Consider the following 6936-nt stretch of genomic DNA (forward strand, 5'->3'; position numbering starts at 1 on the left):
TGACCTTCCTCCACTGTGTGTAGGTAGTCCTTGTGGGACCATGAATCAAGGTGATCTGGTCTGCTGTAACCAAGGACTGGGAGCATATACCCAAAGCTTGGCCAACCAGTCTCTCCCAGAACATGAATCTCATGGAATGGCACAACATTGGAAACTTGGAGCTAGTTCATTTCTGGCAATGCACCTGACAAGCTGGTCAAACAGTTCTTGCTGCCTGGACCCCAGAGCTGCCCTGCACCCCATCTCTTTCCAAGACTGGTCTGGACTCCAGACACATTTTGATTCTGTGAGCAATCTGTTCTGCTATTACAGTAAAGACTATTTTTGCTCAAGTTAGCAAAAGCTGTTGGCTTCTATTGCTTACAGTAAAAAAACAAAACAAAACAAAAACTCGGGCAGAAACTACAGACATATGGTTTGTGTGGTGTTTGCCTTATGCCAAGGGTGTGTGTGTGTGTGTGTTTGTGTGTGTGTGTGTGTGTGTGTGTGTGTATTCCTTAACATAGCCCCTTGGACTAGGTTAGGCAGATCTTTTTGTGTTTTATACATGAGAAATCTGAAGCTCAGAGAAGTTAAGTTCCTTGCCCAGGGTTACAGACCTAGTTAGGGTCAGAGCTGAGTTTCTGATTCACTTCTCTTGGCTCATGGTCTTATGCTAATTCCCCCAACCCTGACTTCCAAGTGGCCAGGTACATAGAAGTTTTAGAAGCATATGTATGCCTAGGTACTTGGAAAGGTGCAAAGAAGTCATGATAGTTTTCCTGCCTCCAAGGAGCTTACAATCTAGATGAAGGTGAAAGACATGCATGTGAGCTAAACATATATGTCTACATACGCCAAGAGTCAGATGACTAGTGTAGATAATGTGAGCTATGGGAGTTCAGAAAGAGAGCTGTTATTGGGATAAAGGAAGGGAAGAGGAGGCTTTTCCAAGAAGGTAAGGCTTGAGCTGAGCCTTCAAAGATGGGTAGAATCTAGATAGGTAGAGAGGGGGAGGGAGGGCATTCCAAACAATAGGACCAGTGTAGGTAAAAGTATGGAGGAAAGGTTGCAAGGCATGTTTATAAGTGAGTATACAGAGACCATTCTGGTTGGAGTGCTGGGTTGACTAATGGTGGAATTTGAGTCAGTGAGTGAAGCAGATGATGAAGGTGTTGGTGATAGGAGCATGTTGCCAGTAATTTCCTAATACAGATAAAAGGTACTGTGTTTCAAGGTGCAGCTGAGGCTGGTAGTCATTCCTCATAATCTATTCTCCCCTAAAATAAGACCCTCTATTTTCACTTGGCAGAAGCAAAAGTGTCATATGGCATCTTTTAGGTACCTTCCTTTAAAAACAGCTGGCAAGTGTTCTTCTTTTCCTCTTCTGTGTCACTTCTGTCTTCCTGGATGGGGTGCAGATGTGGTGGCTGGAGCTGGAGCAACTGTATTAGGCCATGAGTTGGTCTCGAGAATGGAGGCCACACATAGTGAAACAGTGTAGAACGAAGCCTGGATTCCTGAGAACTTCTGGGAGCCAAGCTGCCATTCCAGTCCTGTACTATCTACATTTTGATTTATATATACAGTCTGCCTTTCATATCCATGGGTTCCACATTCATGGATTAAAACAATCACAGATTGAAAATATTTAGAAAAAAATTGCGTCTGTACTGAGCATGTACAGACTTTTTTTCTTGTCCTTAAACAATACACTATAACAATTATCTGTATAGCATTTACATTGTGTTAGGTATTATAAGTAATTTAGAGATGATTTAAGGTATACAAGAGGATATGCATAGGTTATATGCAAATACTATAATATTTTATATAAGGGAATCTAGCATACGTGGATTTTGGTAACCTCAGAGAGTCCTGGAACCAGTCTCCTACAGATATTGAGAAACAGCTGTATATGAGAGATAAACTTATTTCTTTTTTTTAAGTTACTGTTATTTGTGTTTCTTTGACTCATAGCCAAACCTAATCTTAACTAATACCCAAAGACAAACCCAGTTTGGAAGAACTCTAAGCCCATTTTTTTTCCTTACGCTACTAAGTTAAATACTGAAAAGTCCAGACAATATATTCTTGGGTAATGGGAATTAACTGAGGCAAGGCAGATAGAGGATGGAATGATTGTCTTGTGACTTCAGAATACATAGATGATCTAAAAAGCACAGACCTTACAGCTGGTTCCTCTCATCCCTTAAAGGAAGATCAAGGTGGTTTGTTTTCTTGCCCACTCCATCTCAAAAAACTTCTCTGTCTCCCTATTTGGGCGTCTGCGTCCCATGAGGAATTTCATTAAATTACTCAGCCTTCTAAAGGAGAATGAACAGGCAATTCTACGCATTGTTTCCTACACACCCCAGTTCTAGCCACCACTGCAACTTTAAAAATCACAATATTCATATACACAAACATGAATATATGTGTTTGTATGCACACATATGCTTGCATACACACATGTATGTACACAAACACATATTTACAAGGTGGTTTGGCTAGAAGTCACAATCCCTTGGCTGGCCAGTTATTTTCCCTTAACTTCGGCTCTATGTTATAATTTGAACAAAGTCTGAGAATGGTTGTATGTGTGTGCTGGGATCCAGGAGAGATGGGAGTTAAGGAGACTGTAAATGTTCTTTTCATCTCCTATAATAAGAAGAATGCTTCTTCCAACCATCTGATATAATTTGGGGGAGAAAGCAGAAGTGAGGAGACTGAAGTATTACTCTAAGTAAGCTTGCTCCTATTCTGAAGTAGGAACAAGAACTTAGAGACACCATAGCACCCGACCTACACCATTCCACCTTGAACGGACAGACACGCCTGAGGAGAGGACCAATTTGATCATATCAGGAGAGGATTAAGACATTTGGGAAGCCAAGTGGATTGAATTTGTTGCAAGTCATACATCATGCCAATAATCAGCTGTGTATTGACTTTAGAGAGGCGGCTTCACTCTTCTGAGCTCATGACTCTGTATGAGTTCAGCTAGAGAAACACTCCTGACTTTCTCCTCACCCCTAACTGGCTTCTCCTTATGGGAAGACGATGAAGTATCTGATGGATGACTGGGGAGAAGAAACTAAGCATGCCTGGCTCAGTCCTGTGGGGCCTGTGGGTAATTGGTGTCTTTCTGTGACCTGGACTCAGCATATGGGTGTTCTTGGTTCATCCATGTGGAAGGTTACTGAGGCAGAAACACAGTTTGAGGGAGAGTGCCATCCAAAGAGATTGCCTTAGGGATCCTGACTGTGGCTACAGATTTAAGTTTCATCCGTTAGATATACCAATAAAGCTGATTTTTTAAAAATTCGAATTTGGCCAATTTCTTTGAGTATTTACCAGTTAGTTGCAACCTGGGAAGCAAAGGCATTTATGTTATGTATTGTTTTCTGAAATTCCAACAACTGAACACTCATTAGGCACACTATAAAAAGTTCTGTACTTGTATGGCCAATCTGTATTCATTCATTCATCCACTCAATATTCAAGACAAACTTTTAAAGAACTATCTCTGTGCCAGTCACTATGAGTATAAATTTTAGTTTGGAAACAGCTTTGTAAAAAATAATTATTTTCCATATGGCAACCTAGTGTCTAGTTTCATCAAGGTTGGGTTTCCCTCTCCAACCTCATGGCCACTTATAGTTTTGGTCTTGGGTAAAGCCAAAGTGGTGGAGGAGTTAGAGAAAGGAACTCATCAGCTACTGGCTCTCTGCTGTCACCTTGAGGTACCTTTCACCACAGTCAATGCCATTGATGTCTTTCTACATAACTGCTGTGGTCCTGCTGCAAACCTGGGCATGCTGTGAAGTAATTTCTCTTGAGTCTTCTGACAGCCTTAGCAGGAGGCCTGAGTAGGTTTTCGTCCTTTCTCCTTCTTCCTCTAATCAAGTCAGGAATCTCTTTTTTAACTGGAAAAGCTTTTCTTCATTATATTTCTGATCAAAACTTTTTTCTATATGCTGATCCTCACTCTTTTTGTCTCTGTTTAATTCTCCTATGATAAAATAATATTTTAGAGGCTATACATTTGCCTGTCACCCTAGGTTCTGAAAATTATCTTACATAGTATCATTCTAGCTGGGGAGAAAATATTTGTAAATGGATTGCTAGAACTGGGCTTTTAATGAAAGTGTATACAGAATTCCAAAGAGGCACAGAGGGGAAGGGGGTTAGGAATTACATCATGGTGGAGGTGATATTTAACCTGGGCCTGGAAAGATGAGAATGCCAGGAATGCAAGGTGGAGAAGGACAATCCAAAAACAGGAAATAATTAGAGCATAAGCAAAACACACTGTTTATGGGGAAGACAGCCATTATGGCTGGAACACTGGAGGCGTGGGGAAGAGGAGTTGAGAAACGACAGGCATGAGGCTATGAAATTAGGGCTGTCTTGATTGGGAAGGATGTCAGATGCCTCCTTAACAGATTGGACTTCACCCACTGGGCATCAGAAATTATTCAATTCGACAAATCTTTATTGAGCATCTGCCAGAAGTAGACACTGCTATGAGATGTGATAAAGACGAAGACACAGCTTCTATCCTTAGAAAACTTAAAGGTTAGTAAGGAGATAAGGCATATTATTAATTATAGCATATTTATTTAACAAAATATATAAGACTAACAATCTACATGACAAATAAATATAAAACAAAATACAGTCAGTAGTATAACAGAGACTTAAGTATAAATCCCAACAAGTCTAGACTCCAACACGTCAGCCAACTGGATACTACAACCTCCAGCAGTCAGATATTTGCAACAACTAGGGTTCAAACCCACGAAGTCATTCCTAAGCCCCCTTTAGCACTATGTCTGTTTGGATTACATTTTTTGGATTAAACTTTCACCTTTCATCAGACCTTGGCCAATGGATAAACCAACACAACTTAGAAATGGCTTCGGTTATTTCTTTTCTCATGATATTGAGATGGGAAACCAGCATGGGAAGAGTGCATACTTAATGTATAATCCTGCCACTCAGTGCCACACATTCTTTCCCTCTCCAATTGTTTCCTTATCAGTGAATGTGGATAAAGATGCCTGCTAGCCAGACTGGCATGATGAATAGAAGTGCAAAATCAGTAGCTGCCTGGAATGTGATGGCAAATATTATAGTCACTCTGGATGCAAAGCAATGCCGTGGTGGAGAGCAATGGGAATGGGAATGGGGATAAAAGGGTACTCCTTTCAGGAATCATTCAGTGGCAAAAGTCACAGGACTTGATCACTGATCAGACAAGGGAAGAAGAGATGGGGAGAGCTAATGACATTTGGAGCCTGAGTAACTGGGAACATGGCAGTGCCAAACACTTCTAGCTATTTTGAAATACACAGTACATTGTCGTTAACTGTAGTCACCTTACTCTGTCATTGGACATTGAAACTTACTCCTTCTAACTAACTGGGTATGTTTGTACCTATTAACCAACCTCTCTTCATTCCCCTACACACACACATTCTATGCATGTTACAAATACCACACAAACCCCATAAAAATGTGCAAATATTATATATCAATAAAAAAATTTTAAAAAGACCATGGCAAAAAAGCAAACACAACTCAAAAAGTCCCTTTTCTTCTACCCAGTAGATGCTACTGTAGCTATTAGCTACATAAAATGTAGAGCTAGCACTTTGCGTTCCAATCCTGGTTCTGTTCCGTAAACATAATGTAAATTTGGACAAGTTACTCAATTTTTCTAAGCCTCGTTTTCTTCATAGTAATAATAAATGTTAACTATCTGTGTCTTTCCCTTGTATAACAGGAAAATAATGAGGGAATACTGAGTACATCCTGCCACATCCTGTACTCCTTTGACAAATACAAACACAACATGGAAGTGGGTGTGAACCAGCCCTATGGGATGTCAGGCATGTGCCTGGGATTCAGCCTGGCGAGGGGAGCTCCCCAGTGGGAGTTCTTTAAGGAGGCCGCTCCATGCCTGCCATTATTCCAGAGCTAATGAGACTCTGGAAAAGCAGGATGCTGGGGAGACTCAGAGATGAGGGGTCTTCTTTGTGAAGAGGTTTGCAGGGAGAATGAAAGTCTGTTCAGGTGTGGGAGGGTGAGGAGAGAACAGATGGATTGGGATTGACCTTTCTGGAAGAATTCGAACAGTCCATCAACAACCCCTCCTTTGTCCTCGGATGTTGCCTGATAACCAGCCTGAGATTTGCTTGGAGATTGCCTTTTAGGTGAGGAGTTCCACGTGATGTTATCAGGAGAGGGAAAGAGCTTGCTCTGAGTGATCTTACATTAATTACCTTGCTTTGGAAAAGCAGGCAGAGGACCTGTGGCTTGGAGTTAAATGGCGGAGTTTTTGGCCAAGTGAACAGGAGAATAGGGAAGAGGGATGACTGGAAGCAGAACTCTGTTAACCTGAATGTAAGATGGTGAGTTGAGGCTGGATCCACAGTATCCAACAGGAATATGATGTCAGCCACCTCTGTAATTTATAATTTTCCCATAGCCATGTGAAAAAGATAAAAAAGAAATGGATATTAATTTTAATAATACATATTATTAAACCCAATATATCCCTTAAACTGTGTTTCAACATATCCTACTAGCCACATTTAGGTAGTGGCTACTATATTAGACTGTATACATTTAGACAATATGGGACACAGAATTTCTTTTTTCTTTCTTTCTTTTTTCTTTTAGACGCGGAGTTTCACTCTTGTTGACCAAGCTGGAGAGCAATGGCACAATTTCGGCTCACTGTAACCTCTGCCTCCTGCATTCAAGCAATTCTGCTTCAGCCTCCCAAGTAGCTGGGATTACAAGCATGTGCTACCACGCCCGGCTAATTTTTGTATTTTTAGTAGAGACAGGGTTTCACCATGTTGGTCAGGCTTGTCTTGAACCCCTGACCTCAGGTGATGCACCCACCTCGGTCTCCCAAAGTGCTGGGATTACAGGCATGAGCCA

This window comes from Pongo pygmaeus, chromosome 1 (genome assembly GCF_028885625.2).
Source record: "Pongo pygmaeus isolate AG05252 chromosome 1, NHGRI_mPonPyg2-v2.0_pri, whole genome shotgun sequence".
Lineage (NCBI taxonomy): Eukaryota > Metazoa > Chordata > Mammalia > Primates > Hominidae > Pongo > Pongo pygmaeus.